General features: G+C 38.3%; 1 pseudogene; it reads left to right on the top strand.

Annotated features, from left to right (window-relative positions):
• Positions 1-2,503: 2,503 nt before the first annotated feature.
• The window catches only part of LOC127213583 (methionine adenosyltransferase 2 subunit beta-like), a 143,543-nt pseudogene continuing 133,799 nt past the window's right edge, over positions 2,504-12,247 (top strand).

Here is a 12,247-nt window from a genome sequence, read left to right as displayed (position 1 = left end):
GCAGTATAGTCGAGCATACAGGAACATGCAATGTGCAAGGTCAGACCAGACTAGCTACAAGTACCTGGCTAGAATCACTAAGAGTTTGGATGTGAGCTACATCCAGTGAACTATGGGAATGATGCTAGGTATAGCCTGAGACTCACTACTGATCAGGCGTCTGGAAGGCAGGATATGGATCAATAGTGATTATTTTCAATTTTTAAGATTTGATACTCTCTGCCCCGCTGTATTTCAGAGTAACGTGGCACTTGTTACTACTTTCATGTGGCATGCAAGTGTCTACCCTACTGTTGTGTTTTGGCAACAGATAGCCTGTTTAATTTTACAGGCTCACAGCTGGAGGTGTGTTTGCTTTAGATGAATCATAACTCCATCCTGACCCACATCTGATTTAGATATTTAGATGAGACTTCAGACTTTTTAGTTGATTCTGGAAGGAACAAAGACTATAGAGACTATTGGGATAGAGAAGAAATGTTCTTAGTCTACCTGTGTTTCTATAATAACATACACAAAACTGGGAAACTGATAGAGAACATTAGTTAATCTTCTCACAGTTTCAGATGTGCAAAATTGGTCAGCAGGCTCTGTTGTCTGGTGAAAGCTACTTTCACCATCTTAGATGCATCTTGGTTTGGAATCATCCAGAGTGAGGAATGTCATCTCATGTGGTAAAAGAATGAAGCTTTTTTTTTTTTTTAAAAAAAACAAGGGCTTTGATCTCATTCACAAAGGAGAAGCCTTAATCACTTCTTTCTTGAAAGGCCTATATATTTAGTTATTTTGTAGTGCTGATATCAAGCATGGGGCCTTGCACATGAGGGGCAAATGCTCTATCATGTAGCTATAGCTCCAGCCTGAGGCAAACATCATAATCTACCACATTGACCAGTAAGTTTCAATATTGAATTTTAGACACAACAGTTCCTAACTATACAAAATATATTTTGTATGTTACAAAGACTTCAAAGTTGGGAGGTAGGAGTGGAATGGTTGAGTCTGCCAAAGTTTACATATTGACACTCAACTATTGATGTGATGATATCAGGACGTACATAAGACTTGCTTGTATAGTTAGATCACTCTAGCACAGCCTTCCTGAACGGGGCAGGTACCCTAAGAAGAATACCAGCGTAGACTTTTTGCTAATTGTGCTACTATCAGGACTAACTTTCTACATACTGATTCAGCCCTGGAATGGGTTCATAGGGGCTCAGTCAATTTAGCATGAATGTGTCAATCACATACACTAAAAAGGTTAGTCTATGGTATTAAAGAAGAATACCCATAAATATAAAACAAAAGAAAGAAACACAAAAGTGTCAGGTTGTCAGGTCTGAGGGAGAAGATGGATAAGTGAATATAAAAACCATAAAGGAAATGAATGTCCAAAATTTAAAATACAATAGTTGTCAAGTTAGGGTGTATTGTCATAATAGGGTATTTAATAGGAAAATTCTAAGCTAAGTATATTGGGACATTTAAAAGTCACAGAATACACAATATGACATGAAGCAATTGATAACATGACAATCAAATGAAAGCTTATCTGGTGATATCAATGTCATAAAATAAACTTTATGGACCAAAGTTTATAATGATAAAAAAGTATGTGAAAGTTATAATGAGATCTAATTGACCAAGGAGATAAGTAAATTGTAAATTTCATGAAATCCCTTTAAAAATTGATAAATTTTCCATTGTTAATTTTAACATAAAACTGCTCTTAAGTTATAAATTCAAGGGTAAATAAAGTAATGAACACAAAAGTTTTGACTAGCATAACCAGTAATTTTAATAAACATAATAATTTGATTATATAACTGACTGCATTTGTCTTAGATTCATGGATGGTGATCATAGTTAAAAAAACTCAGAGAAAGAATGTGGCAATAGCTAACTTGGTTGGCGAAATGCTTGCCATTCAAGCATGAAGACACAAGTTAAATCCACAGAACCCACATAAAAAGCTAGAGTTTTGCATGGGCTAGGAACCCCAGCCCTGGAGCTGGGGTGGACCCAGGTGAATTCCTGAAACTTACTGTCCAGTCAGGCTAGCCCAATAGATGTTAAGAGACTCTCTCTCAGAAAGGTTGGAGAGTGATCAAGGAAAAACACTCCATGTTGACCTGTAATCCCCACTTATATACACACATGCACATGTGAACCTGTATGGATGGATACATAGACTCACAAGCATATAATACTATTCAGAAGGCACGTGTGCATACGCGCGTGCACACACAGACACAGACACAGACACACACACACACACACACACTAGTTTACTTCAGTATATGTCCTTCCAATTGAAATAAAGCAATATAATATATATATATATATATATATATATATATATATATATATATTAATCCATGGCTTGGTTATTTCTCTCCTTGAAGTCACCGAGAATCATTTTTAATTTTCATCTTTAATGATGGTTCAGTTCCTCGACTGGGTTCAAAGCATGGGAAGTTTCATGAGTGACTTGAATTCAACAATGTCGAATAATTTGCATTTGAAGAAACGTTCCCCTGGCAGTAATACTCTGAAACTCGATTTACGGAAAGCGAGGAGGGAGGTGTTGAAAGGTGCTTCATCTAGATTTGTGTTTACAAAAGTTCAGGCATTGGTCCCTCGTTGGCACAAGTACATGGCTGTGGCTCCAATTAGAACAAAGAGTGCTTTTGCAAAGTTCTGTAATTTAGAGAATGGAAGGAAAGCTAACAGTAATCAACGAGAGCACACAATCATCCACTCAAGGTAAATGAACACGATCACTGATGAGCTTGTGGTACGGAGCACCCAAATGTTTGTAAAGTAAAGGAGATCCAGGTACAAAAAAGAAACTAGGACTGATATCAGTTGTATAAATTATAGCATCTCACTATTGTTGAGAATGAAATGCCCTTAAGGATTGATTTAGACAAAGTGTTCTGACTGTTACGTTGGGGAAATAATCTGTCATTTCTTTTCATGATGGTGCAAGTTAAGAAGTTCAACTTACTTATCTGGAGTAGTTTAAATTTCACAACAGCGGCAGACCCCCCTCCCCCCCCCACACTTTCACCAGAGTAATGAAAAGTAAAATATCATTGTAAATGTATATTTTCTATTTTGCTAAATTAGATGGAGACATTTAAAAACATTCAGCCTGTTTTCTGTGAGGACATGTATCTTACAAAAACATGAAAGTCTGATAGAAACCTGTTTATACCACTTCATTTACAATTACTACTTCTGACATAATCTAACCTTGCTTTGAGTTCATGAAGAAACATAGCTTCAGAAGAGAGTTGAATTTTGATCTGCTTCTCGGTTAAGAAAAAAAAAGATGTATTCAAAATTTCGGCTTTGAATTGTTACTTAAACCTGGACTCCAATCCAGGAAGATCATTGTATTAATTCCGCCTGACTAGACTGCATAAGATTTAATAAACTTCCTTGCCATCCAACCACAAATTATAAGCAGACATATGAAATTAGTTTTAAATGCCAAAATGAATTTAATTAGAATGTTGAGTAAAGTGCTTCAAATGATTGACTTAATCAGTCTTCTAGTTTTATTACTGTTAATTATTTTTCTACATCTCTGTCATTGCATCCTGTCCATGATCCCCTCCCCTTTTTGTGGAAAGTGTAGGAGTAAGGAGAATAAAAATGAGATTTGAAGACATTTCTTTTCATATCAATGAGCTGAGGAAGATAGCAATAATTTCTTCTTGGTTATTTGATAATTACCAAGGTTTTTAAAAATGAATATAAAGAAGATGTTGTTGACTACAAGAACGGTAAAATAATGAGACAACCAAAAGCTTGAGCAAATGACATCAGTGTAATTCCCAGTGCAAGCTTTTGTTCAGCTATTTCATATCGTTCTTTCCTTTTCCCCATCTCAGTTTCCCAATAAACACAATGTCCTGAGTCTGATATTCAAAAGAGAGAGAGAATGTCATTGCAGAAAAACAGACAGGAGCAGAGAGGACCAAAGGAAAATCATTTGGCCACCATGAAGAGGAAGTTGAATGCTCTGTCTCTTTGAATTATGAACACACATTGACGAGTCAGTACAATAGTTTAGGATGCTTGTGTGCTTCATGGTACGAGACACTAGTTAAGCTGCTTTTCTATGTGAACTTACTGTTAAAACTGTTGGAGATTCATTACAAATAAAGTGCCACATACAGGGATGCTCTCTCAGCCTAGACACATGGGGAGGGCCTAGGCTCTGCACCAAATGATATGACAGACTTTGAAGATCCCCATGGAAGGCCTCACCCTCCCTGGGGAGCAGTAAGGGGATGGGATGGAGTTTGGTGGGGGACAGGAGAGGATGGGAGGGTGAGGGAACTGGGATTGCCATGAAAAACACCTTGTTTCAAATGTAAATAAAATAAATAAATACAATAAATAAATAAAGTGCCCATAGATGTCTACTTTAAAGGCTTTTCAAACTTAGGATCACAGAGGTTCCTAGGTGACTTGTGAAATCTAAAGCACTAGTGAGGGCAAAGATGAAGCATCTACCCTACACAGATGAGATGACTAAACTCCCAGGGAGGCCGATGGATCACTGTCTTGTTCTGGGTCAGAGAGAACAGAGCATGGGTTGAATAACTCACAGGTCCTTCACCATTCAGGGCACACAATGTAGGATGACATTCTCTAATCAGATGAGGATGATACCCCCTGGATGTCAGTGAAGTGTTCCTACGCATTTCCCCCTATAATCTTGACACCAACATTGGAATGAGGTTTTACAGAAAAGCACTTCAACCGAGGAAGACTATAGTTGATGAGAAGCTTGCATTTTGACATGCCTAAACTTGGTTCAGCAGAAAGCTGCATGCAAAAGAATCACGCGTGATTTAACATACTAAGTACACTTCTTCCATTAGGAAAATTAGAATTTTGGAATAGTAAGCAGTGACTGATAGTGAAACAAGAGGATTCTTACTTCTCTCTTATTTCCAGCGAGGAGTCTTGGTGAAGGTCCTGACTTCTAGATGCACTGGCCCATGCCAGTGGCCAGAGTCCCTGGGTGCTTGCTGAGTACTCTGGCAGTAAAAGGAAAAACAAAATTCCTCGAGGAAATCTGGCACACAGAGATCAGGAATGAATTGTCATTAGAAGGGGGCTTGAACTCTGAATTTCATGAGCGGTTGGGGTGAGAGGAGAACTATACTGAGCATAGATGAGAAAATAGCCAGCAGCCTAGCTCTCATCATTTCTTGAAGGCAGTAGACATGCAGGGAACAAGCTATTGTCCATTGTCTGAATTTTAATACAGTTTATCCACAAGTTGGTTGGTGTACTACAGGTATGTTTAAATTTTTCACCAACATAATATGAAATATTGATATGTTCAGCTACATAAACAGAGTACATAAAAGCAGGAATGAAGAATAGAAGCATTTAATTTTGATTCTATTATTTTTATCCATGAATAATGTCATTTTAATAATTTATTCCTCTTCTAAAGTCTTTCTTCACTTACCGATGTATTGTGTGCATTTCATCTCTTCCATTTTATTTTGTTCTGGGCTTGGCTTTGTGAGATATTTTAGAAACATGATTTTTCTATATGTCAGTGATTGGTTTTGTCCTAGAATTTCAGTACCTTCGTAATGAATCTAAGAATAGATGTTTTCTCTTAGTATGGAGTAGGACGTCAACACTGGATTCTAAGACAAGGATTATATCAGGAGGAAAATGGCTTGTAAAATAAAACAAGGAGGCGGCAGGCAATAACTGAAGGGGGATATGTGATGGAGATGTAGCTTTGACATGATGGAAAGTTTGAAGGGGGCATCTTTATTGCTATTTTTCATGCTCGGTTTGAGGTACCCTGGTAGGTTCAGGGTTCCTGTCCACCCCCCCCACACCCCATTTCTTAATGGTAGCCTCTCGAAAGACACTGCTTCTGGACAGAGCAGGTGATATATTTCAAAGATTAACAACAGGAGCAGCTGCTCACTGTGGCCCTGGCACTCTTACAGAAGTCCATTCTGGTGACCACTTTGTCCTTTCATATCAAGACAGAATTCTGCTTGTGGGGTTGTAGCAATCTGTCCTTGGATCTAAGGAAAACAATTAAAAAAAAAAAAAGCAATCCTGAAGCCATCATTTTTAAAATGTAATGTTTGGTGCACCGAAATAAATGCTGTGTGCCAGCCGGTTTTAAATTTAAAACTAGGGGAAAGGTGACTTTGAAGTCCCATTGTAAGTTTCTCCACATTTCCACCCCTGGCTTGTATTTTTAAATGCTCTCAGTCACCTTTGCTTGCCTTTCACAACTTTGTCTCGCTCTTTCCTTTTGGGAAGCCTTACTCTCCTGCCGGCTTTGCATGCGGCCGCTGTTCATATATAATTGTGGCTCTTACCAGCTAGCACAGCGCTGGGTCCGTAAAATCTATTCCGTGTTTCTGCTGTCATTGAAGGCTATTGTCAAGCCCTTCAAGCAAAGCTTTCGGGGTTGTACAGGTGGCAGGCATCACACACTGTGTTCTTTTGTGTCTGGGGCGATTTGCTGCTCTTTCAAACAGTTTTCTAGTGCGCATAGTGTTTTGGAGCTGGAGAAGGAGACCTTTAAACTTTCCCCAGATTTCTGCTCGTTAAGACAATAGTATCGACTTATCTTTGGCCCACACTCCTGTTACTTGAAGGAAAATCATTAAAATGCAGTCTTTCACTAATAAAAATATTTAAAAAATAATGCCAGCCTTGATATTATTTGGCAATAGGTAGCAACCTGGAGAGGAAGAGTCAATTGCCTTTAATAGTGTGGTCCATGGTGAGTTCTGATAGAAGGCCATGCAGTCAAGTATTTAAATATAAGGGGAATTTGTCTGGACTGCACCCTTGAGGGATTGAGAATATCTTTATCCATAGGTATGTACCAGCATTATGATAGTTTTACGTTCTCCATACAAACATTTTCTCAAAGATAATTACTTTTTGAAACACTGTTTCTTTTAGGCAGGCCTTGATATATCATGTCACTATTGAAAGGAATGGCTGTGAAAAAGTTGAACCTGAATCTTGAGGTCTCACCCACGAGTCATTCATTGTTTTAAATGAAGTTCTCAAAATCATTATATTGTGATTTTTTTTTAGGGAGTCTACAATAAATTCTTTTTTTTTAATTATTATATTTTATTTAATTTTATATAACAAAGTCCAATTAAATGAAAACAAACATTTATACACAATATTTGGGAATTTGGGCGTCGTTCTTTCCAAACAACTTCCTGCTGGTAAGGGGCGCTGTCATGGGGGATTCGAAGAAGATTCAGAAATCCTGGCTGTAGTCTGTAGGGCTGTTTTGTCCAGCTGTTTTGAATGTAGGATCACCTTGTACTCTGTTTCAGGCGGTCTGGCGTGATCAAACCACATTAGTCTGGAAGGAATCCACATCTTTTCATTTTCTGGGAAACAAAAATAGAAATCCTTTTCCCCAGTAAGTTGTCCTTCAACTTAGATTTTGGAGTCAAAGCATTTTTTTTTTTTTAAATTTAACTTATTATTTTACATGTCCATCCCAGTTCCCTCTCCCTCCCTCCCTCCCTCCCCCAACCCTCCCTCCCTCCCTCCCCCCACTCCTCCCTCCTTCCTTCCCTTTTACCCTCTCTGCCCTCTCACATGCACCCTAACCACCCTCCCCTCCCATCCCCCATCCTAATTCCATATGTAGGGCAATGCCATCCAGTTGGGGTCATGTAGATCTGACAGGTCCTGTGAAGTAGGGACTAGGGCTTCTCTCCTGTCTCTAGATTAAGGCAGTTATTTTTTTTTTTTTTTCTATTCTCGGCTACGTTTTAATTTTTCCCAAGGACAGACAGGTTTTAGTCCCATTTTAGTGCTTTGGTAGAGAGCAGAAATAGGTCTTAAATTGAAAAATAATTATGTCCCTTTGTCTCTATTTACAAAGTGGTCAAGGTACTATGGATCTCAGATTGGAGGTTTATGGGAATCTGTTAGTGATGAGTGGACATAGTTCTTGTATTCAAAGACCTCACGTTAGCTCCTTAGATGTAGGCGTACACTTCTCAGTATTGTATTTTCTTACCAGCAAATGCTGGCAAAACACCCTCCAGGCAGGACCATGTTACCAGTAAGGAATAATTTGCACCAGCCTCCTCCTGCATAAACGATACTGGTAGTTTTCTATTGTAAAATATTTCTCCTCATTTTGATATCTTGGCTTTGGCAATGGCATATGTGTATATACAGACGAAGTTTGGTCTGGAATGTTGCCCAAAGTCGTACGTGTTGAGTATGCTTTTAGCGGAGTTGGGCAGGCAGCAGTGAGGACGGCAGGAAAAACATGAGCTCTGTAGGGAAGAAGATATAAGGCTTCTCAGCAGACACACAAAGAAGCATGGGTCCTTCCTGAAAGACAGGAACAGCCTGCCTCCTCCTGTTTTGTTTATTCTATGCAAAGCTAGTCGTTAAGACAATAGGGTAGAAAACTAAATACTCCATGGAACAAAATCCAACTTTCGGGAATGCACCATTGTGTTACCATAATGCCTCGTCCTCATCTGGCTTGTACACCACCAAAGATGAAGTGTTTTTTAATGTAATTTTGATAGTAATTAAGTAAAAAATTATGGGGTGCTATCCAGCATCTGAACTCAGTTTATGCTTTTTGAAAAGATTCTTCAAAGCAAGGAAATGTCTTCACTAATATCGCTGATCATTCAGATTGTTCTAAAAAAAAAATCCTCATTAAAAAAGTGGGGGTAGTCGATTTATTTCTTCGCTGGGGTGGGTTTCTAAACTACCTTATTTTGAATGTGGGGATTGTTTATCACCTAATGTATCTAAAAGGAGAGCAAAACTTCTAAATTCAGACAAATCAGGGCCCTGTCCCTGGAAATCTCAATCCACTTTTGTCATTGACAAAGTAGAATGTTGTCTAGATGCTGAATATCTTAGATGCTACATTTATCCTGGCATTTTATGGCAATATGTATGTATGTATGTGTGCGTGTAATATGTATGTATGTATGTATATGTATATATAAGATCCTACTGCTTAAATAATCTTCTACATGTGGTTTCCAATGTTCCCAGAGTTGAATGTGCAAGTATGGCCACATACAAGGTGCTATTAACTATTATATTTACCTATTTATGATATGTGAAGACTACACAACCCCTGTTTTCATTCACTGTTCAAAGTATGAAGTCGTTGTATAATCTCAATCATCATAATCAGACATTGAATATTTCAAAAACTTGGTCCCATCACCAAGACCTCTAATAGCTGGAAGCTTCCAGTACTCAGAAATCTCTAGGATCAACTTAGCAGAAATTCGACCCAAAGAACTCCTCCTCTTCTGCTCCCCACCAGAAACCACACAAGCCACTGACTTTTCTAGACTTTAACCTTCAGACTGCAATCTCTCAAGATGCAAGTGTGTAGTGAGATATCCACTGGCCCACACCTGTTGTACTGACCACGCCCATTGGGGCGTGGGGACAGGTGTGGGCGTTACCAGTGTAGTCTAGGTCTATGTGCCAACCTGGATGCACTCACTTACTTCCGGGTCAGAGACAGAGAAGATCCTAGGACATCCTTGGAGCGGGAACAAGCGGCAGTCGTCTGTTTCTCGTGTAAGTGAATTCTTCCTGAATGTCCCAGAATGTTATTACCCTCATTACAATGGTGCGGCCTTCATCATATTTGAGTCAGTGGGCTCTGACTTTGCTCTATTACATCTCTTCCACAAGGTATCTAGAAGTTTCTATTAGGTCAACGTGGTTCTTTTGAGCCAATAGGATGTATTAGGATTCTTTTTCAATGTTGTAAGCAAGAACACGCACACGCATGCACGCACGCAAACACACACACACACACACACACACACACACACACACACACACACACACACACACACACAAAGCCAAAATAATGGCCAGAATGCAAAGCATCACAAATCACTTAATGCATCCTGCATCCTTACCAATTAGTCCCATCTATGGGACCAGAGCAAGACAATTGAGGGAATCATCACACGTGGGGTATATTTAAAATGTAATTTGAAGCATTTAAAATTTGTTTAGCATGATGCTATTTAGAGATAAATGGTTAATCTCTGAGGAATTTGAGGACGTTCCTGTAGTTATCTGTAATTTAATTCCATTGCAGTGTAAGGATACCTTCCATGGTTTGTCCACATGATTTTATATAACCTAATTTGTTATCTTGGTGATTGCTGGTATGAGATTGAAACGGTTAATTTTGGTCTCCTTGAGTGACTGAAATTTACTCCCAAGCCCCTGATGTTTTTGTGTTGTCTGAGGTTCTCTCCAAGTTGTGTAAAACAAAAACAAAATGATAAATCATAGCTTTTTATTTATTTTTTTTTCTATTTTAGGCCACAAATTTTCTGATAAGCGCTTTAAAGCAATTCAAAACAGAAGGAATTCTGTTTCTGTGGTCTAGCTATTTGCAACAGTTAAGTCATTGGTGAATTAATCACATGCCAATTGACCTTTCAGTACCCAACACAGAGGCCCAGAGGCAGAGCTGAGCTTATTGCACTTACCAGATTTCAAGCATTATCAAGATGCATCATATGTCTTTATCACTCTCTGTCCTAACAATCAATATAAAGATACACAAGTGACTCTCAAAGTCCATCCCTGACTTCATGAGACATTTCTAGGTGTCTCTTCTGCTTCGCCCCATCCTAGCTTGCCCTGACTTTTATGCAGCCAGAATTCTTTTAGCTCTTCCGGGAAGCTTTTATTCTCTGCAGAAATTTGCTCTAGGGTTATTTCCTAATTTCTGTTGCCTCTGTGGAGGCTTTGTTTTTCTCAAATGGCTCTAACATTCCCAACTGAAGAAGGGAATATATTGAAATACACCACAAGTTTTCATAATTACATTCTTGTGTAGTATTTTATATCAGAGCCCACAAATGTCCTTGATTATAAATGTACATTTTATAGGTACTGACTGGTGTGGTGTGTTAGAATATTTTGAACTAAAATAGTCTGGACTTGAAGTGGGAGATAGGAGACTCTAATTATTTCCCCAATCCTATGGAAATTCAAGCATTACATGTTATCGATGTGAAGGAATGGAATTGCTGATCTCTGGACCAAATTTAAATGTGTGCATCAGCACTGTTTCTGCCAAAAGTCAAGGCACAATACTCAGCAACACAGGACGAACACCTCTTGAGAACCATTATTAAGTAAACCTTCATAATCCAGGATGAGAGAGCATATACCCCTTCCCAAAGGACCTTAAATAGCACCGTGCTACTCTCTTTGAATTGGAAGCTATGGGGCTTTGCATTCCACTTGTCAGTATCTTAAACTGTAATCTTTACATCTCCTTACTTATTATTTGGGTCTCTGTTTCATCAATATACTCACATATAAGACAGAAAGATCATTACTCTTTCTTTGTCACTGTGACCCATCTTCACCATGTCCCTATCATCCTTAGTTCTCTCTTGACTTTCCAGTAGAAACTAACTCCATAATCCTCACAAGCTGGGGGGGGGGGAGGAAATTAACGTGGCTTTATCATTATAAATCGTAGAGAAGAACCTATTTTTATCTTATTTTTTTCTACACGTATTTGGAAGCATAGTGATTAGTAGATGCTTAGTGATACTAATTTTAGTTCAATGCCTCGTCCTCTTTGGAGAGACGGAGCTATGCAAGTAGTCTATGGAGAGAGCAATTATTTTCATCCAGTAAAGGATAAAAGGATAATCGAATAGTTATATTTTAAAATGTACAAATTGCTAATCCATCTGGAAAAAATATGAAAATTCTGAAAACTGGTATTTTTATGTAGACTTAAAGTTTTGTCCAATTCAGTAAGTAGATTATTTAATTTGGACTATGAGAAAAGTTATAGTAAAACACTACAAAAACGATAAAAAAAATTTAAAAAAAAAATGAACCTCTATAGATTAGGTAGAACACACACACACACACACACACACACACACATCCATAGATAACATCTTATTCTAATGTACATCAGGAACACACAAGTTTCTGACTGCTAATAGATTTCAAAGCAGTAACAGTCATCAATGTGGTCTGTTCTATTACTTTCCCTAAGTCCTGGGCTACCAAATGTTTTCCCAAGTTGTATTTATGACATCATTCATTACCTAAAACCAATCCCATCTAAATATTGAACCATTTCTTGAAACTTCTGCCTTTTAGCTTTGTTTCCTCTGGGGCTACATATAGGAAGTAGGCCTAT

Source organism: Phodopus roborovskii, unplaced genomic scaffold (genome assembly GCF_943737965.1).
Source record: "Phodopus roborovskii unplaced genomic scaffold, PHOROB, whole genome shotgun sequence".
NCBI classification, from domain to species: Eukaryota; Metazoa; Chordata; class Mammalia; order Rodentia; family Cricetidae; genus Phodopus; species Phodopus roborovskii.
The sequence above is the reverse complement of the archived record's forward strand: the minus strand, read 5'-3'. Positions and strand labels throughout refer to the sequence as shown.